The following is a 25239-nucleotide window of genomic DNA, read 5'->3' on the forward strand; positions in this document are numbered from 1 at the left end:
AGAGTTGGGTTTTATCTTCAATACATTAACAATACAGACATACTTCTATTAATTAAAAATTTAGAAAAGGTATTTTCTACAGAGTGGCTTGTATCGCCTTAAAAAAAAAGAACATATTCCGCATATGACACTATTTTTTCTTCTATAGGACCTCGTTGTTTATGCTTTTTATTGAGGCAATCCTGCATTAAATGGTTGTTTCTCGGTAAACCGTTGAAGAAAGGGAGTTTTACGGCACAGTATATATGGTACACATTTATAATGATCATATCCTACAAAAGCTTCAGCTGAATTCTACTAAACCTGGCCTTGTTTTACCTTTTTCCTCAGCAAGTTATAGGAACAATATTTGGATTATTGAACATAACACCTCCTGCTGTGAGAACATGCATCATCCACACCTACAGTATATACCAACTGCGCAGATATTGCTTCGAAATGAAATGCTCGTTCCAAAAAATAAATGATCTTTTGCACCTACTTTGCACCTACTTTTTAGCTCTAGGCCGGGTTCTCACCTATGTTAGGGTTTCCCCGCATCTAATTCGCGTAGCAGGAGAATGTGACTGGCTCCCTATGGAGCCAGTTCACATATCTCCGTTGTGGCTGTGGAGTGCACTGTGCGTCTTTGGCTCAGTTTCAGGACCGAATTCAGGCGTAGATTCGGCCCTGATTCGTCCCTGAAACGAGGAAGGGGATGCACAGCGCTCCTGTGCGATCCGCAGCGGGTTCCAATGTGAACCGAGCCTTTATATGGAAAATTCTTCACCATCTTCCTAAACTGCCAGTATATTATCAGGATAGTAGATTATAATGGATTTGAGTCATTTATTTTAACTGTTTTTTTAAAAATGTAACAAATGTTTGCTTGTTTTTTTTTTTTTACTTTTACTTTTTTTTTTATGTATGCAATTTTGGTTTACAACAAATGCACAATAAAGGATTTCCAGGGGACTATGCAATCACTAAAAAGACCACACAGCAGTAGCCATTTCTTTTCAAGCAGACTGGTTAATATGAAGCTATCCGATAAAAAAACAATAACTTCCTTTGTGTTTGTAAACTTCAGACTGAGCTATTGAGCTCTGTAAATCTCACACACCTTTATCAGCTGCAGCCTCCCACGCTGTTTACAATCTCAGTGGGAAAATTGACTCTGATGCTGGCTGCACTTGCGACTCGACATAGACATTGAAGTGATACTCCTGTTGGAAAACTAGGAATACAGCTTTATTGAACTATATGGTGGAGTAGAATTCGGCACCAAGTATGTAAAGACCATGGTTGGGGAGGGGAGGGCGGGTGCTATGGAGAGGTATGTTCTGTATATTCTGAGGTGGTTATATACTGGGGTGGTATGCAGTGCATAGATCTAAATGGAGAATAAATGGGCTGCTTAATGCAACACAAGTTCAGCAGACAGTACTGCCCATTAGTTACTACATTGTACTGGAGAAAAAAGACCTTTATAAAAGCCAAATTATTTCTACACATAACACCTTACACTGTTTTTGGTCTTGTGCGAGAGAGCTAATGGACAATCTGCTGTTGTGATTGAAATCTCCAGGAGTTATATGAAACATGTGAGCGATTGATCGCTCTGCTGCCCACCTAAATCCAAAAGTTCAGTTTTTGTTGTATTTACACCTATTCTTTTTTACTTGTGATTTGTGCCAGTCTAATGCCCCGTACACACGGTCGGACATTGATCGGACATTCCGACAACAAAATCCTAGGATTTTTTCCGACGGATGTTGGCTCAAACTTGTCTTGCATACACACAGTCACACAAAGTTGTCGGAAAATCCGATCGTTCTGAACGCGGTGACGTAAAACACGTACGTCGGGACTATAAACGGGGCAGTGGCCAATAGCTTTCATCTCTTTATTTATTCTGAGCATGCGTGGCACTTTGTCCGTCGGATTTGTGTACACACGATCGGAATTTCCGACAACGGATTTTGTTGTCGGAAAATTTTATCTCCTGCTCTCCAACTTTGTGTGTCGGAAAATCCGATGGAAAATGTCCGATGGAGCCTACACATGGTCGGAATTTCCAACAACACGCTCCGATCGGACATTTTCCATCGGAAAATCCGACCGTGTGTACGGAGCATAAGAGACTACATAAGTATGCAAGATTCTATTTTATTGTATGTGTCAAGTTGTCCTCTAATGGCCTATTAAGAATCTTGTAAACTTAACACCTTGTAAATTATCCATGTGCAAATGTGTTCTGAAGTTGTTTATCATTCGTGGCATTGTCGTATTCATACAGCGCATTCCTGGTATGCCATTCAGCGTATTCATACAGTGCATGTCTTATCGGGGCCATCCTAAAACCTGGCCCTGATAAACTGCAACCAAGGCAGACATCTGCAGTTCTGCATCAAGGCAGCTAGTCTGACTATACAGAAAGCTGTGTCCCCCCCATAGAACAGGGGACTTTCTAAACAAAGGACCAGTTTACTGTCCTTCAAATTTTAGGGGGGGCGGACTGTGCCTAGTGGGAGTAAAAAATGCCCGAACTTTGGTATAAGTGGGAGAAATAGTTGATGTCAGTGGGAGGAATAGTGCCCCACTGTTGGTGTCAGTGGAAGGAATTATGCCCCATTGTTGTCAGTGGGAGGAATAGTGTCCCATTGTTGTTGTCAGTGGGAGGAATAGTGTCCCATTGTTGTCAGTGGGAGGAATGGTGTTCTATTGTTGTCAGTGGGAGGAATTATGCCCAATTGTTGTTGTCAGCAGGAGTAATAGTGCCCCATTTTTGTTGTCAGTGGAAGTAATTATGCCCCATTATTGGGGTCAGTGGGGGGAATAGTGCCCCATTGTTAGTGTCAGTGGAAGGAATTATGCCCCAATGTTGGTGTCAGTGGCAGGAATTATGCCCCATTGTTGGTGTCAGTGGAAGGAATTATGCCCCATTGTTGGTGTCAGTGGAAGGAATTATGCCCCATCGTTGGTTTCAATAGCAGGAATAATGACTCAAGGGCCGGAGTTAAGCAAAGAGCTGTATCTGGTCTAGGGCAGCAATTTGGGGACCACTACCATATAGGCTACAGAGACCTGACTCCCTGCTGTCTAAGAAGACATATGTACCAAGCATGAAGCTCCGCAGGTATGACGCCTGTGTACGTTACACCTTACAGAATTCCTTGTCACTGACCAATCTTTCAGAAATCGCAGTTTTTGGACAAATATTTAATGCCTACACCTGGAATACTTGTACAAATGTTAACTTGTGTTTATGTATATTTGGATGATATAAGTAGCCCTTTAACATATTTCAGCTGAATAATTCTTGTTTTAGTCCGATAATCCAATATAACTATGAAACCGCAGGCTGAGCGACTTAGGCCACAAAACTTACAGGCTGAGGAATTTTATTGCCCTCATCAATAACTTTCAGCCAAGGACGCAGATAGATATGTTACAGCTTGCTAAAATAGTGTCTAATCACCAACTTGTTTCAAAACACTGAGCTTTATTTAATAACATCTGCAAAGAGCAATGGTGTGCAGTAGCCCAAAGGTAAGAATCACTCGTCAAATGTCAAGACTGGGTCCACTAAATACCATAAAGAGAATTACTGATCGCATACTACAGGAAACAGTGCCGTATTGCTAAAATAAGTTCAAGTTTAACTCCTGGGGAAAGACGAATTCTTCCATTCAGCCACACTGCGAGGCAAGGGTTAAATGCTGGTTTATGTGCAGGGTGCCAGAAGCAAGGAGTTTTACTTAACTCATTCCTCACTCCCATAGGCTCCTTCCATGCCATGTGACCAGCCCACACGGCCTTTTCTCTAACGCCGCGTACACACGAGCGGACTTGCCAACGGGCTAAACTCCGTCGGAAAGATTTAGAACATGTTCTATATCTGAGTCCGTCGGAAATGCCGACAGAAAAAGTCCAATGTGGCATACAAACGGTCGGAATGTCCGACCAAAAGCTCCCATCGGACTTTTTCTGTCGGGAAGTCCGCCTGTGTGTGTACGCGGCATTAGGGGTTCCAGCAGTCACAGGCACACTGACTGTGAAGTACAATGCAGGGCCAATTGTACAGAAGAGTCACCTTCAGGACACCATATTGTACGTGCATGCACAGAGCATCAGTGTTTACGTGAGTACAGTAGCAATCAGCAATTCACTTCAATGGCTGTCTGTACTCCCCACCGGGGGCCATCTTAATAGCATCATGGGGCCCCTGGGCAAAGTAATACAGAACAGAAGAGTCACCTTCAGGAAACTACAGCACATTGTATGCGCATGCACAGAGCATCAGTGTTTATACACGTACAGGAGAATTCACCAATTCACTTCAATGGCTGACTGTACTCCCCACTAGGGCCTGTCTTAATAGCATCATGGGCCCCTGGCAAAGTAATACACTGTGGCCCTTACCAGCCTGCCCCAATTTATGCATCTCTTCTCAAGAATAAAAAGCAGCAGCAGTACTAGTAAGTAGTAAAATGCTCTGCCTTGGGGACTTCTTAACCTCTGCAAAGCCCTGGAAGAGCACCAGAAACAGTGGTGGGGGGATGTAGAGGGGGGAGTAATGTCATTCCAATTATAGATTTAGCCCTGTGATGGTCTACTGCTGTACCTGCAACCCAGATTCTGGGATGCCTCCTGGGACGCGGCCATCCTGGGACAGCCTAGTTAAAAGCGTGACTATCCCAGTAAATCCGGGACAGTTGGAAAGTATGATGTTACACTATCATGGGTCCCACATGCACCTGGGGACCCTGGGCAGTGCCCATGCATTAAGACAGTCCTGCCCCCCATACACAGGAAAACAATGGGGGCTGATTTACTAAAACTGGAGAGTGCAAAATCTGGTGTAGCTGTGCATGTTAGCCAATCAGCTTCTAACTTCAGCTCTTTCAATTTAGCTTTGACAAAACAAAACCGGGAAGCTGATTGGTTTCTATGCAGAGCTGCACCAGATTTTGCACTCTCCAGTTTTAGTAAATCAACACCTAATGCGTTTTTTACACTAGGCATATTTACTACCTAATTACGTCCATGTTTATGAGGCCTTAAAGTGCTCTTTAATGTATGCAAACATACATACGTACTCATAGAATATTCTATTGCAGCCCTGGGTTTATTTGTTTCACATTGTAAGCCTTCGTCTAAAAATGTCACAACCAGAAAGGGATAAAAAATGAGGTCCATTGTCAGCAGCTTACAATTCCCCATCAGAAAGAAGAATGGGTAGTGTGGTCACTGTTAAAATGAGGGATGTGATTAGAAACACTTTTTAAACCCTCAGACTGCCCTGAAAGTACCTCTAATGCCGCGCATACACACGATCGGAAATGCCGCCAGCAAAACTCCGATGAGAGCTTTTTGTCGGAAAATGCGACCGTGTGTACGCTCCATCGATCTTTTGCTGGCGGAATTCCAGCCAGCAAAAGATTGAGAGCATGTTCTCTATCCGAAAACGCGATCGTCTGTATGCAATTGGGACGAGCAAAAAAAAAAATACATGCTTGGAAGTATTGAACTTCATTTTCTCGGCTCGTCGTAGTGTTGTACGTCACCGCGATCTTGGCGGTCGAAAGTTCCGAGAACTTTTGTGTGACCGTGTGTAGGCAAGGCAAGCTTTAGTGGAATTCCGTCGGAAAAACCATCCAAGTTTTTTCTGACGGAAATTGCGATCGTGTGTACGGGGCATAACAGTTGTGGTAGTAAAAGAACATGCATCTCTCACTCATACCGAAACAGTGGTTACATATAGTATGTACTGTAACCAAAACTCCTGCTGCTGATGGTGGCCTTAGATCCACTGATTGTATGCTGATTCAAGGTCATGCCTGGTTGTTGCTACAGTTGTTCTCAATACTGAACTTCCAGCACCATTCTTCACGTGTCCTAAAGCTGGCCATACACTGTAGATTTCCAAAGAAATGGCGAATGTCATTAGAAAGTACTTTGTTTGCTTTTAATCACTTGCTTACTGGGCACTTAAACCCCCCTCCTATCCAGATCAATTTTCAGCTTTCAGCGCTGACGCACTTTGAATGACAATTGCGCGGTCATACAACACTGTACCCAAATGAAATTTTTATCATTTTTTCCCCACAAATAGAGCTTTCTTTTGGTGGTATTTGATCACCTCTGCAGTTTTTATTTTTGTTAAAAAAATGTAAAGACTGAATTTAAAAAAAAAAATATATTTTTTTATATTTTATTATAAAAAATTTAAAACAGGCCATTTTTCTCCTTCATTGATGTACGCTGATGAGGCGGCAGTGATGGGCACTGATAGGCGGCAGTGATGGGCACTGATGGGTGGCAGTGATGGGCACTGATGGGTGGCAATAATGGGCACTGATCAGTTACACTGATAGGCAGCACTTCTAGGTGGCACTGATTGGCACTACTGGTGGGCATTGATAGGGGGCACTTGTGGGCATTGATAGGTGGCACTGTGGGCACTGATAGGTGGCACTGTTAGGGGCACAGATGAGGCAGATTTGCCTCTTCCACTTCGGGACCTTTGTCCCTCGCATCTGAGCCGGTGATTGGCTTTTTTTTCTACTCGCGCTATCAGCGTGAGTAGAAAAAAAAATGATTACCAATCTTTTGTTTACATCATGTGATCAGCTGTCATTGGCTGACAGCTGATCACATGGTAAGGGGCCGGGACCGTCCCCTTACTCGGATCGGTGATCACCCAAGTCTCAGTGCAGGGCGCGTGCACAGGGGAGGCTGTCATATCACGGCCTCCCGGGAATTCAGGTCCACGCTGTGGCCGTCATTCGGCCATAGCGCGGATGTCAAGTGGTTAAAGTGGTTGTAAAGGCTCAAGCTTTTTTATCTTCATGCATTCTATGCATGAAGGTAAAAAAAAATCCTATGTGCAACAGCCCTCCCCTAATACTTACCCGAACCCGATCTTCCTCCATCGATGTGCACAACACCCTCGGCTCTCCGGGGACTCTCCCTCCTCATTGGCTAAGACAGCAGCGGGAGCCATTGGCTCCCGCTGCTGTCAATCAAAGCCAATGAGCCAATGAGGAGATAGAGATGGGTGGGGCGGGGTCGAGCCACGGCTCTGTGTGTGAATGGAGACACATTTTTTTCATCACTGTGTCTGAAAATGATCGTCAACTTGACCCCACTAACAATTAAAATGAAAAATTATGACCAAAATTCAACTAGTATATGGCCAGCTTAACGTCTGTTTTGATCTAACACTTCACCTGACCCTGATACTTAACCCTTCCTGACTTGTCCTGCAACCCTTCCCAACCTGTGAGGAAATCTCTATGTCCAGTTATCTTGTATATTGTTTGCTTGTTCTTTAGAAGTGTTCAGCATCTGTTGACAGGCTGAATCAGGGCAAGCGCTTGTTGCCGATCCTGCCAGCAAGTCCTATAAATAAGGACAGCCAGACCTCTCGATACCACATCTGTGGCCACATGTAAAGATTCTTATACAATCCCTCTTTACAGAGAGAGCTTTGTAGCTCTGTGCAGTGAAATAATACACACCATAATCCTCATATAAAAGGACTGGAGCCTATGCAACTAGACATGTGCTGAGATTTTTGGACAGTTCAACTTGAACTTACTCGATGACACCAGTCAGGTCAGCTTAAAGTGTAACTCCACTTTTGTTAAGAAAAAAACATTCCCCTCTGGGTGCTCTATGTACAGTACAAAGATTTTAACCTCCCTGGCGGTATTCCCGAGTGTGGGAATTTTCACTACCAAAAGCGGTAACCCCCGGGCCACACTCGGGACTGCATCGCAGTATCCTGGGGTACAACATACTTAAATTGTCACCAGGATCCTGAGATGTCCTCCTGCTGTGTCCTCCGCCCGATGTATTACTGTTCCGAGCTCCGTTCCCTACGAGCATCGCAACGCACGGGGGCGGAGCCCGGCGGCAAATTCAAAAAGTGAAAAATACATAACACATACAGTACACTGAAATCTGTAAGATTATATTACTGTATCAAATCATTTCACATCCCTTTTTGTCCCCAGTGCTTTGTCCTATGCCCTGCATGCAGTTTTATATTATATATACTGCTCTTTCTGCCTGGAAACTTTCGATTGTCCATAGCAACCAAAAAGCGTCCCTTTACGTCAAAATCGGTTTTAGATCAGCTAGAAAACAGCGATAGTAAATTAGAACCACTTGCAGAATTGAGCGATAGAGATTTGTGGGGAAATTCCTCATCAGACACTGAAAGTAACGACAGCGACAATTCTGCAACTGAGCAAATTTCAGTGTTTTTTATTTGATTACATTATTGAATAAAATGTATTATTGTTATATTATTGTTATATTTATTTATAGTTATTTATTATATTATAATTTATGATTTTGTGTTTCAATTTTGTCATACCCGGCATATCTACTAGACTCTTGTTTGGACAGATATAAGTGTGTTATTGCTAAGAATTGGAGGCCTCTAATGTAAACCGCCAAATTTCTATGCAAAACAATTGTACCGCTTTGAGCATCAAAAATCTGAAATAATCATACCGCCAGGGAGGTTAACAAACATGGTTGCAGATTTCTACCTTTTGGTATTCTGATGAAATCCCTGTTTGTTTGTCTGTGTCCATGTGATAAGTGAATCTCTATGGAAGTGGTTGCATACATATCAATCAGCTTCTGCACCTGCAGGGCTCTAATGAGCAAAGCTGCTGGGTCTGAATACCTTTAGACGTGATTTCCTATTTGGAGTATCTCACCAAAAATGACATTTTTGTTGCAGGGGATGCCTGAAATCTGACTTGTATCTTAGTGCAGACTTCTGGGAAAATAAGTGAGTCAATCACACAAGTGGGAAATGACACACCTGGGGGGGAGGGGGGGGGGGCGTTCTGTTCACCATCTGTGTACAGAACACCTCCAGGTTGCCATATTGCATTTTGCAGAGAACTACAGAGCTGCAGATTGAAAAGGAAAGGTAATTTTTAATAACATTCAGTCACATTTAATTTCAATTGTTTATGCTAGATTTTTTTTGCTATTTTTTTTTCTCAACAACAGTGGAGTTACCCTTTTAAAGTGGTTGTAAACCTCAGAAAATGAAATATAAACAAAGCATATCCCTCAATAGTGTCACTTTTGTCTGCTGCCTCCTTCCTCTGCTATCAGCATGAATCACTTCTGACAAGTTTTCCTGACACCAAGAGAAAAAAAGGTGACAGGGAAGGGAGCCCATCTGATTGACAGCCTCAGCTCTGTGCTGTCCCATAGATTATTAGATTGGACATTTTTGGTGTGTTTTCTAGAAGCGCACCAAAGGTCCTGCATGCTGCATCTTTGATGTGCTTTTAGATAACACACCCAAACCACCCAATGTAATAGAAGGGTAACCCGCACTCACTATATCTGGTCTCCCACAGTACACAGAACATGGAAATGCAATTATTTTAGTAAATATAAACTGCTAAATACCTTTTCTCATCAGCAATATATAGCAGTCTTGTGACTTCAGTGTCTGGTTAAAGCTTTTAGGAGGATGTTTTATTCTACTCTGATTGTCCTATTAGGCTGCAGGAGCCCTGACCCTCTGTCTGGACTGTGCTGATTGGCCCTGTGCTGATCACATGCATCTTCCCCCCCCCCAAAAAAAAAAAAAAAAACTCTCCAGCAATACACACCAAACTGAGCATATGCAGCTTTTCCCAAAGGCTCTGTTTCATCAGAAGATGGTTTGGGGACTGTGGAAGAAGGGGAGGATCAGAGAAGACAGGATCAAACAGCCTTTTTACACAATGCGGAGGATTAACCCCTTAGGGTCCACTGTGAGTATAACCAGCATGCTTTACTGCATATATAGAATGATTTTACTGTTGTAGGTATAGTAACACTTTAAAGAGGTTGTAAACCCTTGTGGTTTTTCACCTTAATGCATTCTATGCATTAAGGTGAAAAACTTTTTCTAATGCTGCAGCTCCCCAGACCCCCCCCCCCCCCCCATTTTACTTAACTGTCTTTCTTGCCCTGGGACGAGCACACCAGCTATGGCCGGTGTCTCGTGTCCTGATTGGATAGATTGAGAGCAGAGCAGCCATTGGCTTCCGCTGCTGTCAATCAAATCCAATGATGCGGGCGCTGGGGGGGGCGGGGCCGAGTCCTGCTTCCTGTGTCAATAGACGCAGGACATAGGAGTGCGCCCGCTTGGGTGGCCCGAAGGAGAGCGCTTCTCCGAAGAGGAGAAGAGGAGGAGCCACCAGCGCGGCGGAGGGACCCTAGAAGAGGTGGGTCGGGGCAAAACCAACTGCACATGGAAGTAAGTATGACATGTTTGTTATTTAAAAAAATTAAAAAAGCGAGGGTTTAGTTACCCTTTGATGTCATTCGGCTAGGATTTACATCTGCTATAACTGATTTTATATGAAAATTTTTTGTCACTCTCAAGGGAGCATTATTAACTGCTTGAAATTTTCCAGCATCTTTGTTCAGTCTCATGTGAACTCCTTAATTTTCCAGTGGCCTTCAGGAATTTTGCACCAAAGGAATCTCAGTCCATCTCTATACATTGACACGTAGCATTGCTAGCAGACAGTTGTATGCATTTCACACCCTATGCAAGGATTTAATCATTTAGGACATTGTATTGCTGGTGGGGAAACAACTCGCCTCCTACCTTTTGTTGAGGGAAACCTGAAAACTGCCATTGCTTACTCTCCTAAAAGTCCTAGTTGCTGGCTGTCATGTGAATTTAATGTCTTCAATCCTATGGATTAAGGTCCTGGAAACAGAATAGACTTAATATGCTACTCAAGACCTTCCATTAATTATGTAATTTTCTTTTCTTCAACCACAGACAACCACAGCGTTCGGCAAGCCACGGCCATGCTTCCTTTCTTCTCCTAGCAATTTGACTGACAGAAGCAGGAACCTGTGGCTCCAATGCCCTCAGTACCTACCTCCAGAATCCAGATGATTGAGAAAGTAGTGAGGACCGGTGACAACAGAACACAGGTAAGCTTTTGGGGACGGGGATCATGAAAGGTACCGGGGCTTTTTCTTTACCTTAATGCAGACAATGCAATAAAATAACAAAATGCCTAGTGTTTAGTACCACTTGTTAAATGTCAAAATCAATCTGAATGAATCTGACTGCCCTGCTTGCACATTCCCTGTAATTGCAAACAACCTGACCTTGAACCACTGCACCCAAATCTGTAAAAATTCAGGCCAGTGTGTTCCCTGTTTCAGCACCTCTGTATTTCTACTACACTTACTGGGCAGTGAAAGGTAAGTTGCACAACATATTCATGTAATGAAAGGTTGTAGGACCACACAGAGAAGCAAGATAAATCATCAGATCTCTGGATTTGGTGTATGCAGTGGACCTTCCTTCTGATTTTACTTTGCATGAGGCTGAAGGCTGCTATGGTTCCTAAACTGTATTTTACAGAACAAAACACAAGGCTAGAATATGATCAAAATAATAACCGTTTTGTGCTTTTCATATCGGCTACCAGCAATGTAATTTTTGGTCCAGTATGTAATATGCTGAAGGTCAACTCTGGCTAGTATTGATACCCCTTGAGAACGTCTGTTTGGAGGAAACGCGTCGGGACGGAGCCTGTGCTGATGTCGTGGCACACGCTGGAGCTGGGTCCGATACCAGCAGCACTGTTTACTGTTTGAGATGCGCGATAATATGGAGAGATTGTGCGTAGATACACAGTTTTTTTTACCACTAAAGCAAGCGGTTTTACACTATGGAAGGCTTTTATGTGTTTCCTTTGCCGGACTAACATCTGTGGAGCGACTGAGGTGATCTGACCAGTCTCCCTGTTGGTGTGTCCTGTGGTTCCCCTATTGCTGGATGCATTGGCTGCAGCAGTGTCCACACATTCTAAGGCATTTTTAGACCACCTGCTATAATGTGGGGTCTCCCTGTCTGGAAAGAGGCTACGTGTGGCATGAAGGTGGATCTCTCTGGGGGCATTTTGAATGGATTATATATTTGGATGGACTTTTTGGGACTTATTTATGTGTGATATTGCTGATGGTGTTTATATATTCACATCTTGATCTATGCACTTGTATATTAAGTATAGGGATGTTTGTTTTCATTTTTTTGGTTTACATTTTAAAGGCACAGCGCAACAATTACATAAGTAAATGTAGTGCAGAGCTTAATGTGAAAATAAAGTAAATCTGAAAGAAAATAATTTATAGTCCAAAATATTTACACCACAGTGACAATCCGAAAACCCTTTTTGATGAGAATCACCATACAATCATCCATGAAGTGCTGAATTATACCATGGTCCACCACCATAAAGAGGGGCATACACACTTACGAATTAAATGGAATCCCATACCGTGGGTACAGAGTCAGTGACGCTTGTTTGGATATGACACACAAGGCAATGGAATGGACACCTCTCCCCTAGGAACGATCAGGTAATTAGCATATCATATATAACTCCCTGGATAGGTCCCACATATAAACTCGTGGTCAAACACCAACATTAACTAAATAGAAAAGAACAATGCCGCACAGTGCAAAAAACTGCTGGAATGTTTATTAAAAACAAAGAGTAATGCCACGTACACACGAGCGGAATGTCCGTCAGAAAAAGTCCGATGGGAGCTTTTCATCGTATTTTCCGACCGTGTGTATGCCCGATCGGACTTTTTCTGTCGAAAATTCTGACGGACTTAGATAGTGAACATGTTCTACATTTTTTCCGACGGAACTAATTACTAAAGGGGAAACCCGCTCGTCTGTATGCTGTTCCGATGTACCAAAAACGACGCATGCTCTGAAGCAAGTACGAGATGGAAGCTATTGGCTACTGTCTATTGAACTTCCTTTTCCTAGTCACGTCGTACGTGTTGTACGTCACCTCCTTCTGGACGGTCGGACTTTGGTGTGACCGTGTGTAGGCAAGACCGCTTGAGCGTGATTCCGTTGGAGTTCCGTCGGAGAAACCTTCGGAGTTTATTCTGACGGCAAAACCGGTCGTGTGTATGCGGCATTACACTCACAGATTATGAAGTATCAAAACGCTTGTGTATACCAGCCATCATGGGAAAATGGATCACTTTCTGGATGTAAGAACGCGTTTCGTCATAACTGAACCTTCGGGGCTAAGGAGCTGTGCCCAATCATCACACCTTATAAAGGGTGACAACCAAAGGAGGTTATGTCAAGGACTAAGAAGCCGTTGTCCAATCATTGTGCCTTATAAAGGGTGACAACCAATGGAGGTTATGGCTAAATCCGTGGTTCGATCCTCGTTCTGAGAAGCAAGCACCCTATGCTCCTAGCCTCGCTCTGAATTCCGATCATGGAACTTACAGAGCCAGAAAAACACCAAGCCTCCTTTTGATTTCCAGTGCCTATGACACTCAAGCCATAACTTTTTTTCTTTTTACACAATCTTAAAATCACAATGGATAAAATAGCGCTTATTACAGCGCAACAATTATTGCACAATAATATTGATACTTGGCTGGCATAGTTGAGTTGATAGTTGATCTCCTTTTAGCTTCTGGCACCTCATAGGGTCTCCAGTGGATTTCCTTGTAGTGGTTTTTTTATCTCTGCCCCTTGTCAAAAGACCGTAGCAAAGGTGTTACTCTCTCATAACTGGACTCCCTCAAAAAATGGGAACATTAAGCATTATGGTAAATCCATCGGGAAGGGCGACACCCATCATTTAGTTGGGATTGACATCAGTATTGGCCAAACACTTTTCTATAATGGAAAAAGAGATGGAAGAGACCAACGTGCTTCAAGTTGCCACTGACCACACAACCCTCAAATACTGTATCAGTTTTGGGTAGTTTTTGGCCTTCGAGGTCTCCTTGGTTAATTTACAGATTGTATTTAAAAATAAGCATGAACATCAAGACACATCACTGTGTATGCTAATATAAAGAAACATATGAAGGAACAATGTGGACCTTAGGAGCGTAGAAGCAAGTTATGTTCTATTATCTCTACATTTGATTCATATTTTTTTTACTTTCCACCATAAATAATAACTAGTGTTCAGATCCTTGTGAAAAACAGCACTTAGGAATTTTTCAGAGACGCAGCTTCACAACCCAGTGATGTCCGAATTGACAGCTGTGTAAATGCCGGCCTTAATTTTTTATTTTTTTTTCCTTTGTAAATAAAGCTGGACAACATATTCCCTCCTTGTGGATCGTCTCTCTGGCCCTGCCGCAGTCAGCTCTTTGAATATTTAATGTCCTGATGAGAGAGGTTCCACCTGCTGACACAGTCAAAGTGGTACAACAATACACACACGCGTACAAGATCATCAATTGACTCTTCTCTCAGTCTGCTGGGTCAGGGCTTTTCTCCTGTTTTATCCTTTTTATAACTTCATTTTTTTTTTTACCCTTTTAATTGATCCTTTCACTACTGGAGCGAAACACTGCGAGACAGCTGTGAGTTTCATTTCTGTACAATGATGCAGCTGCATGCAGGTATGTTAAACTGCACGATTTGTTCAATTCCAAGCACATTTTATGAGCATTTTTTAATAAAACCCAATGTACCAGTTCTGTGCCAGCTTTGAGAGCAGATACATCCGTTTTTTTAAATGTAAAACCAGCCATGAGAAAAACATGGAGGCTGCCATTAGTGACCTCTCCTTCTGGAAACGTTGGAAATGCTAAATGTCTGTCTGTTATGCTGACCCTCTTAAAACCCAACTTTCAGTTTTAATCAGCTAAATACATTCCAAGCGCCTCAAACAAATGGTGTTAAACATCTTACAGTTCATTTTCTTTAGGAAATAGCCACAGCCTACACAATACACAGCTGCAGAGTAGAAAAGCATCTCCCCAGGAGGGGCTGCCAGCATGCTGCAGAAAAGGACCCTTGCTCTCTTTGTTGAAGCAATGGTCTCTCTGCATAGATCTGCCACAACTCAAGTTGAACCAGCGCTAGGGTGCTCCAATCAGTAACGAGTATAAGCTTTGCAGACTGCAGAATTAAAGCCCTGAGTCAGCGGTTGTTGGACTTCTGCAAAAGGACTGCTGCTTGCACATAGCTAGCAATGCTCCTTCTGTGTCGTGTGCTGGCAAGGGACAAGCTTTTTTACTCAGTGGCTGTTTGCTAAAGGAGCTGAACTGTAATGCCCTGTACACACGATAGGATTTTCCGACAACAAAATCCATGTTTTTTTTTTCCGACGGATGGCTCAAACTTGTCTTGCATACACACGGTCACACAAATCTTGTCGGAAATTCCGAACGTCAAGAACACGGTGACGTACAACACATACGTCGAGCCGAGAAAAATGAAGTTCAATAGCCTGTGCGGCTCTTCTGCTTGATTCCGAGCATGCGTGGAACTTTGCGCATCAGAGTTGTGTACACACGATCGGAATTTACGACAACGGATTTTGTTGTTGGAAAATTTAAAATCCAGATCTCAAATTTTGTGTGACGGAAATTCCGATGGAAAATGTCCGATAGAGCTACACACAGTCGGAATTTCCGACAACAAGCTCCCATTGAACATTTTCTGTCGGAAAATCCGACTGCGTGTACGGGGTACAAGTCTTAAAGTGGAACTTCAGTCATTTTTTCATCTTTCCATGCATTAAATCTCCTGCCCTTGTTGTTTTTACTTTGGATAGTAAAACATTTTTTTTTCTGCCAGTAAATACCTTATACAGCCCCCTTCCTGTTTCTTGTCTGGTAAAAAGCCTAGCTCTCTTACTCTCGTCAGGAAGGGAGGGGGGAAGGGTCATAAGAGGGCTAATGAGACCTGTAGAGTTGGAGGTGTGCCTCTGTGTGTCTGTGGAAATCCAGGAAGTGAACAGGCAGCAGCTTCAGCTGCCCACAGTTAAAATGGGTGCAACCAGACTCAGTGGCAGGAGATTTCTGCAGCATTATTGGCAAGTACTGAATCACAGTATATATAAAATAATATGCAAAGTAGCTGGAGGGAAGCTTCCGAATGGCAAAGATGTTTTTATTACAAATTATGTGAGCAGACTGCAGTTCCTCTTTAAATTCCTTTTCACCTGGCATGTATTTAGCTTCCTCTACATGTCAAAGCTGTCAATATTGGGGGCCACCGGATGGCTGAAAGCAGTGCAGGCCCATGCATGAAACAATTAAAGCTCTTTTCCCCTAGCCACTATGGCGACACTGAACTACTATGATGAAAGTATGCAAGAAAACAAATACTAAAAAAGGGAAACAAAATTTTAAAAAATTGAATACAATTTATTATTATTATTTTTTTCACCTGTATCATGTGATTAGCTGTAGCCAATCATAGATCACAACCACAAGCAAGCTGTTCATGAATGGGAAACCTATTGCTTATATATCTATAGTTTATATAGTTATCACCGTATAAGCAATAACAGTATAAAGAAAAAACCCTGATTCTCCTCCCCTAGTACAGTGTCACAGCTACTCTGATGACAGGATGTAAAAAATAGTAACAGAAGGAAAAAAAAAATTTAAAAATGTAGTAAAAAAATTATTTAGATCTTCTTTTTTTATATACTGTCACCAGTCAGTATCCCTGATCACTGCCACACCAGTCAAATGATGACACAGTACAGCACTGGTGACAGTATGTTAAAAAAAAATTGTGAAAAAAAAACTTCTTCTTTTTTTTAAATTTCTTTATTTTCCAAAAAATTGTGACAAAAAATTACAACTTCAAAAACCTTGCTATGCCTCTTACTAAATACCTCCGACTGTCTGCTTTCCAAAAAGGTGTCATTTGGGATAAGAATTTGTACTGCCCTGGTATTTTAAGGGCCTCACGAAATAAGATAGGCTGTCAGTACATCAGAATTGATCAATTTATATATAAAAAATATATATACACCATAGTTTGTAGACGCTATAACTTTAACACAAACCAATTAATATACACTTATTTGGATTATTATTTTATTTTGTTTACCAAAGACAGGTAGCAGAATACATTTTGGCCTAAATTGATGAAGAAATTTGATTTTATTGGATATGTTTCAGAAAGTAGAAAATAACATTTTCTTTTCCTAAACTTTTCGGTCATTTTTTCGTTTATTTCGCAACACATAAAAAACACAGCGGTGATCAAATGCCACCAAAAGAAAGCTCTATTTGTGTGAAAAAAAATATAATAAATTTAATTTGGGTACAGTGCTGCATGACTGAAAATTGCCAGTTAAATTAGCACAGTGCTGATTAGCAAAAAATGACCTGGTCATGAAGGGGGTAAAACATTCTGGAGGTCAAGTGGTTAATATCATATACATTTCATGTTCTCTTCTGATTTGAAAAAGTACAGATCCAGTAAACATGTCTTTAACATGAATCCTGGAGCGTCCAGAAGTTTGTTATGATTTTGCTCTGGGACCCAATCATAAATAGTTTAATTGCCTACTATGTTCAGTGGAGGATCTCCCTTTTCTTTAACCACTTACCAACCACCTGCCACTGTTATACTGCGGCACGGTGGCTCAGCTGCACGAGTCCGTGATCCGTGCACTAGCTTCTCTGGGCGTGCGCGCGCTGATTGGCCAGCGAGGGAGCCAATCAGCGGGTCTGGCGGACTCGATGTCTGCCGACCACCCGCGATCGTTCCCCGCAGAGACAGTACGGGGATTTGCCAAAGTAAACAAGGCAGATCTCGGTTCTGACAGGGGATTGCACTGAGATCTCTATGCAGGAAGACGAATCTCTGTTATCCCAGGCAGCCCAGGCATAGAGGATCAAAGAGCCTTTTTACACAATGCAGAGGATTAACCCCTTAAGTTCCACAGTGAGTATAACAAGCATGTTTACTGCATATACAGACTGGTTTTACTGTCGTGGGTTTAGTAACACTTTAACCACTTGCCGACCAGCCGCCACAGTTGTACTGCGGCAGAATGGCACAGCTGGGCGAAACAACATTATGTAACATCGCTTCGCTCTGTGGCCACTAGGGCTGGGTGCCCCCTGCTCGCCCACGGAGCCGATGCGGGTACCGGGCTCCTGCAATCGCTTGTGGCACACCGAGAACCGGGATCTGTGTGTGTAAACACAGTTTCCGGTTCTCTGAGGGGAGAAGAGACAGATCGTCTGTTCATACAGAGTATAAACAGCGATCTGTCATCTCCCCTACACAGTCCCCTCCCCCCTTCAGTTAGAACACACACTAGGGAACACAATTAACCCCTTGATTGCCCCCTAGTGTTAACCCCTTCCCTGCCAGTGACATTTTTACAGTAATCAATGCATTTTTATAGCTCTGATCACTGTATAAATGCCAATGGTCTCAAACATGTGTCAAAATTGTCTGACGTGTCCGCCATAATGTCGCAGTCCCGATAAAAATCGCAGATCGCCGCCATTACTAGTAAAAAAAAATAATAATAAAAATACCATAAATCTATCCCCTATTTTGTAGTCGCTATAACTTTTGCGCAAACCAATCAAAATACGCTTATTGTGTTTTTTTTTACCAAAAATATGTAGAAGAATACATATCGGCCTAAACTGAGGTAAAAAATCGTTTTTTTATATATTTTTGGGGGATATTTATTATAGCAAAAAGTAAAAAATATTGCTTTTTTTTTTCAAAAATCGTCTCTTTTTTTGTTTCTAGTGCAAAAAAAAAAAACGCAGAGGTGATCAAATACCACCAAAAGAAAGCTCTAGTTGTGGGAAAAAAAAGGACGTCAATTTTGTTTGGGTGCAACGTCGTACGACCGCGCAATTGTCAGTTAAAACGACGCAGTGCCGGATCGCAAAAAGTGCTCTGGTCAGGAAAGGGGGTAAAATCTTCCGGGGCTGAAGCAGTTAATATTACATTTTAAAATCACTTTAATTCAACAGTTTTGCCTTTTCTGAAGATCCTCTTACTTTTCTCTTATATTTCATCAGAAATTTGAAAGTGGCTATGCTGGTATTTTAAAATAATTTTCAGACACCCTTTGCTTTTATATGTGAACTTATTATGTGCCAAAATATAAACCCCTAATTAAAGAAAACAAAACTTTAAAAAAAAAAAAAAAAATTCTATTCAATAAATATTGATTCCGATGTCACGATTATAACTGAACTAAGTAAAGGGACATTGGGGGGACTGGGATTGTCCTCCATTAACAGGGACTAGTGGCAATAGTATGCAGTCTTTCTTTTTCCATCACCAGTGTGTGCCAGATTCTCCTTCCATCCACAACTCTCCTGTCCGCTGCCATGCTTGCATCAAAGCTGTCCAGTGATTTTCCTTCTATTGCCGCTAACCCCTACCTGGGATACATACTTCTTTACATTCCACACCAGTGGCATGTCCATATGGATATATAAAGAAGTATGTCCCCCAAACAGGGCGCGTGTCTTGCAGTTCCAGATATTGGAGTTACCAGAAAATGGCGTAGTCCGTCTGCTTCCTTGAAAACTTCACTTAAAGGAAAAGTTTGGGCTGTGTGAAAAAAACACAAACACACATACTCACCTCCATGTTGCAGCTGTCCCCTGCTGGTTCTAAACCCGAGAACTGAGCGTTCATATGACCACTGATTGCTCCGTTCTCAGTAATCTCTGAGCAAAGAGTGGTGATTGTCAGTCACCGTTCTCCGCTCTGCCTCTCCAGCGCTCACTGGAGTACAGGGCTGTTGAGGGGGTGGGCACAGCTGGCTTGGGCTAAGAGCTGGAGCCAGCTGTCAATCAGGCAGGGTGGATCCCAACAATATGGTCGGGATACTTTCAGAGCCTGCAGCGGCTCTGTGATGTCAGCTGATAGTGGGCAATCGCACGCTATTAGCTGACTCTGGGTCACAGGAGAGCAAAGTAAATGCACTCCTTCGACCCAGAAGAGAAACATGGCCACAAAAAGCTTACGTCTCTTTTAAAGAACTAATAGAAAGTCACCTCAATAGTTTTTACAGCTATTCACAGATGAGTAACTAGAAGGAAATTAGGAAAGGTACTCCATCATGCAAAAGCTTTTAAAGATCCTGAGTAACATTGAGGGACAATTCACGTTAGATCCCCCATACAATGCATCTGAGTTTTGTTTTTTAGACGCACTGTTTAGAACAATATCCTCCAAAGTCCAAGACATGTAGCACAATAAAGTAAAATGTAGTTGTGATCTGATGTTGCTATTAAACACATTGCAGCTTGATTCAGCAGTGAAGTTCCCCCCCAGTTCCCCCCCACCATCAAACTGAGCAAAGCGGAACTTTAAGTGCAACTATTGTTCAAGCTTATAGATAACAAAAGGATGCAATTAACATTAAAATAAGAGATCCTGATTGTGGGGAAGATTACTGCTGATTTTTATTATAGATATAGTTTTATAGGAAAGGAGTACTCCAGTAGTTTTCCCGTAATGAAGGCCCCTTGAACTACTAGGGAAAGGGAGCCTTGACTGCTGGAAGCTTGGCATCTACGTGGGTATCAACCTAAAACAGGGAGCGTAAGTGGCTCTGTTAGGATTGGCATGAGGTGACTTGGTGGAACCTGAACTTTAGATAAAGGCTACGCAGCGGCACATACCACCACTCTGAGGAGATTCAGACGTCACAAGAGTTGACCACCCACCTGCCCGTGGTGAGTTTCGTCACAGCTTTATTGCCAGCAATCGATATTGCTTTATGGGCTATGACCTCAAGTTTAATTCTGTGGTCAGCTTAATGCCTGTCTGCCACTAATGGTGTGGCCTCTTAGACTATCTAGGTTTTTGTTATAGATGCTCACAGTATAACTGTGACTGGCATTGTTCTGTGGTACTTTGAATATTTTAACATTTGGAAAGTTCAATAAAGCAGTGGCCTTGCCCTATTTCCAACTTACTCAGCCATTAGTTGCTGAAAACGAGCTTAGGCTTCTTAGCGGTCAAGGAGGACTCCTGCAAGAAAAGATCCTAGGATCAGGTTGTAGTCCATGGCACTCACCTCCAAAATCCCGAGATCTCAAGGTGTAGAGTTGAGGAGTCAGCTGCCTTCCACAACCACCATGCCCCTTTGCAGGCTGCCAGAATTAGTGGCCGGTCTGAATTTTTCCAAATGTCCACTGGGTGAGTGCATAGGAGTGCGGCGGCTAAACTTTACACTTGGAGATCAATGGCATGGAGGTGTTATATTTATCAGAACACTGACCTCGCCACCTTTTCACCTTGGGGATGCTATAATATGTGTGTAGTACACACATATACAATATGGGGTGTAGTACACCCCAAAGTTTTGTCAGATCAGGATGTCACCGCATGTCCTTAGTGACCATCATCACATTTTTCTTTTCTATTTCAAAGGTTATCAGGTTACATTGCTTAGAACTTTGTGATGAAACTACCGCTGGTATTACATATGACTTGGACATTACATATGACTTGGACATGCCCCCTATGTGACAGTTATTTGGCTTGGTGATACTTCACCTCATTGCATTGTGGAATAGGGTGTCCACAGGTTATAAACAAGAGGTTCTGTAGGTCCGTTCTTAAGTTGAATTGTATGTAAGTTGGATTAGGTACATTTTTTTAAGTGTAACTCCAGCCAAAAAAAATACTTTTACTTTTTTTTTTTTGGATAGCATAGGGAAGGGTTAACACCCCGTAACGTTGGTTTTTCTGTCTGTGCCCCTGTTCAGAAGATTTCGCCTCCCTGTAACAATTGGGTTTGAAAAATTTTGGGTTGTCCTGGAAACAAGGATTGGTGATAAAGCTTTAGTGGAGACACCTTTTTCCCCATGGTAACTCTTACAGGAATGAGTTTCCCCTCCTAGGGATAGATCTCCTCTCACTTCCTGTTGTCTCCATCCTCTTGTGAGTATGGGCCGCACGTAAGTCAGATGTTTGTAACTCGGGGAATGCCTGTATTTATTTTTCCCATACAGTGGAACCTTGGATTACGAGCATAATCCGTTCCAGGAAAATGCTTGTAATCCAAAGCACTCGCATATCAAACCGAGTTTCCCCATAGAAGTCAATGGAAACAAAGATAATTCGTTCCGCATTTACTTCAATTGCATGCAATACCGCATGTGGCTAGAGGTGGGGGTGCCAGAGAGCCTCGAAAATACTTAGGGACAGCTCTGCTAAACTCGGAAACCCTCGGGAAGGCTTGGAAACACTCGGGAATGGAGTATTTCCGAACCATTCTGAGTGTCCCCGGCACCCCCGCACCTCTGGCCAAATGTGGTACTGCACATCCCATTGGCTTGAATTCTGCTCGTTTTGCCAGACAACACTTGCAAACCGAGTCAGAATTTAAAAAAAAAACGCTCGTTAACCTCGTTACTCGTTAACCAAGGTTCCACTGTATTGCAGAATTGAAAACATTTTTGGGGATCCAAGTGGCAAGTTCAGAAATATTTCTGTAATTTAGAAGGTACAGTTTGCCACCTTATGGTGCCTCCTTTACAGTTTAGAAGCTTTCTTCTCACTAGAAATTCACTTTAAGAAATGCTAAAAAGTTAATAATTGATAAGCCAGGCTAGGTTTTTTTTGGTCAGTCACTACTCTTTCCCTCTAGATAAGACCTCCCCCAGGGGTGTCTTTGCCCCTTCCCTCCACAGCATGCACATTCAGGAGATACACCTGTGCCTAATTAATTAGGTTATTTTTATTTATTTTTTACAATTGGAGGCCAGATCATGATTGCACATCTATGGCACACTCCATTCCTGCCCCGTTGGAGACTTTCAGAGCCCTTGGACCCATTAGACAAGTGTCAAAAGCTGTGCATCTCAGTCTCGCTTCCACAATCTCCAGCATGTATTGTGCTTTAGGGTTTGATAAAACGACTGGTTAGTTAAATGTACTCTTTGCAGTGGATTGCAGTCTATCAAAATGACTGGTGCTGCAGTAAATCTGGCGCTGTGGCACTCGTTCACTAATATATGGCTACTCTGGGAAGGGCCCACCACACATGGGACGCCATAGTAGCGCAATCGTAACAAATTTAAAACACAGCATGCTAAGCCCTTGTGTATGTGAGCCCTCTTTCTTTCAAGATTGTTAATAAAAATAACGGGGAAAAAAATGGTTGCTGATGGATCCCGGTGAATGCCCACCCTGCATTTATTACAAAGCTTATTTTTAAAACGCTGGTGTTAAAAAAAGCAGAGCTGTCGAAGATAACAACCAGCCATATGGATTGTTCCTTTTTTTGGGCATTAGCAGTAATGGAAGGTATGGCTTAGAACTAGGTTGTGACAGTTCATCCATGCTATTACCATAACGCACCTTGGCTATAGACGCATCATTTTCAAGTATTACTAATTGCATATAATTAATAATATTAATACTAATTAATAATTGCAAACGTATGCAGACATTAAGATGGCCTCACCCCTACTACAAACAAAACCAGACTTATTTGTTGGTCAAACATTTCATCTTTTGTGATTAAATTACTAAAATAACTAGCATCTAAATTAATTCTTCCTCTGCATTGACACATAAAGGTAAAATCGTTCCCTTTTAAAAGGAAAATGTGGCATTGTAGGAAATCATTTGAAGAAGTAGCTATGTATGTTACCAATGGATAATCAGATGCCTAATATGTCCAGCTTAAAGTGTAATTCCACCTTTGCAAACAAATTTGAGAAATTCCCGCAGAATTTTTATTATGGTTTTTCTACTCACACAGCATACCCGCTTGCCGACTGCCCTATAGCAGATTTACTGCTACAGAGTGTCCGTTCTGTGCAGAATCACACATATATATATATATATATATATATATGTATATGTATATATATACTGTATGTATGTATGTGTGTGTGTATATATATATATATATATATATATATATATAAAATGTGTGTGTGACTGTGCACTTGCTGGCAGGGGGCGTGTCGCTTCTGCTGTAATTAGTCACAGCAGAAGCCGATCAGTGTGTGCCAGCCAATGGATGACCGGCGGCACCCGCTGATCAGCGAGGAGACTAACCCTTTGTAAACAAGGCAGAGCTCCGTTCTGTCAGCAGGGTTGTGCTGGATTTTGTTTCCCTGCAAAGCAGGGAATAAAATCCACCACATCGATTAGTAAAAGCAGTACACACACAAACACTAGTTAGAAACACATTTAACCCTTTGATTACCCTAGATGTTTAACTCCCTCCCAGCCAGCGTCATTAGTACAGTGACAGTGCATATTTTTAGCGTTGATCACTGTATTACTGTCACTGGTTCCCACAAAGTGTCAGTTAGTGTCCGATTGACCGCCACAATATTGCAGTTCCCCGATAAGTCGATCGCCACCATTACTAGTATATAAAAAAAAATTAGCATTCCAGTATATATAGTTTGTAGACGCTATAACTTTTGCGTAAACCAATCAATATACGCTTTTTGATTTTTTTTTTTATCAAAAATATGTAGCAGATTAAATATTGATCTAAATTTTTGAAGAAATTTGATTTTAAAAATGTTTTTATTGGGTGTGTTTTATAGCAGAAAGTAAAAAATATTGATTTTTTTTTTTTTTCAAAATTGTCAGTCTTTTTTTGTTTATAGCGCAAAAATAAAACAAAAAACCTAGTGGTGATCAAATACTACTAAATGAAAAGCTCTATTTGTGGGGAAATAAATTTCATTTATGTACAGTGTTGCACAACCGGGCAATTGTCAGTTTAAGTAAAGCAGTGCCGTATAGCAAAAAATGTCCTGGTCATGAAGGGGTGCAAATCTTCCAGAGATCAAGTGGATACTTAAAGTTAGTTATTTACTCTTCTGGTTGTTTCTTTGGAGCAGGATTATACATAGGACTCTTTTGGCAGACTGTATTGCTTAGAATATCTTTCAATTAGAGGATAGATTTAAAGTGTTACTAAACCCAGTAATATGAATATAGTTCCTCTGCTCCCCCACAGTGCACACAGATTAAAAATCTTCTTTTTACATTAAAATATTGCCACTATATACCTTTTTCGCTGATCTGTATACCACGGTCACATGATAAACTGCAGAGTTTCTCCAGTGCTGAGAGTTCAGGAAGGCGGAGATTTTCACTGCAGCTTGTATACACGCCCACATGTGTGATGCCAATATCATGTGACCTGGCTGGCTCTGTTCTCCCCAGCATAAAAGACACAACTGAGCATGTGCAGGTTGGCTATTCCCGTGTTAGCTGGCCTTCCCCAGATAGACCGCGCAGGAGGTGGAGGATCTGTGCATACAGGATCAAACAGCCTTTTTACACAATGCAGAGGATTAACCCCTTAAGTTCCACAGTGAGTATAACAAGCATGCTTTACTGCATGTATAGACTGATTTTACTGTGGGTTGAGTAACACTTTAAGTGTACAAACCAAGCCTTGAGATCGT

The 25239-nt window shown here is 42.0% G+C and overlaps 1 long non-coding RNA gene across 1 annotated transcript in view; it reads left to right on the plus strand.

Annotated features, from left to right (window-relative positions):
• LOC141113558 (uncharacterized) overlaps positions 1-10959 on the plus strand; it is a 219441-nt gene extending 208482 nt beyond the window's left edge. The window contains exon 3 of the long non-coding RNA XR_012236786.1: positions 10808-10959. This is a non-coding gene — a long non-coding RNA (uncharacterized lncRNA). The remainder of the gene's footprint in view (positions 1-10807) is intronic.
• The last annotated feature ends 14280 nt before the right edge of the window (positions 10960-25239 follow it).

This window comes from Aquarana catesbeiana, linkage group LG12 (assembly GCF_042186555.1).
Source record: "Aquarana catesbeiana isolate 2022-GZ linkage group LG12, ASM4218655v1, whole genome shotgun sequence".
In the NCBI taxonomy this organism is placed as follows: domain Eukaryota; kingdom Metazoa; phylum Chordata; class Amphibia; order Anura; family Ranidae; genus Aquarana; species Aquarana catesbeiana.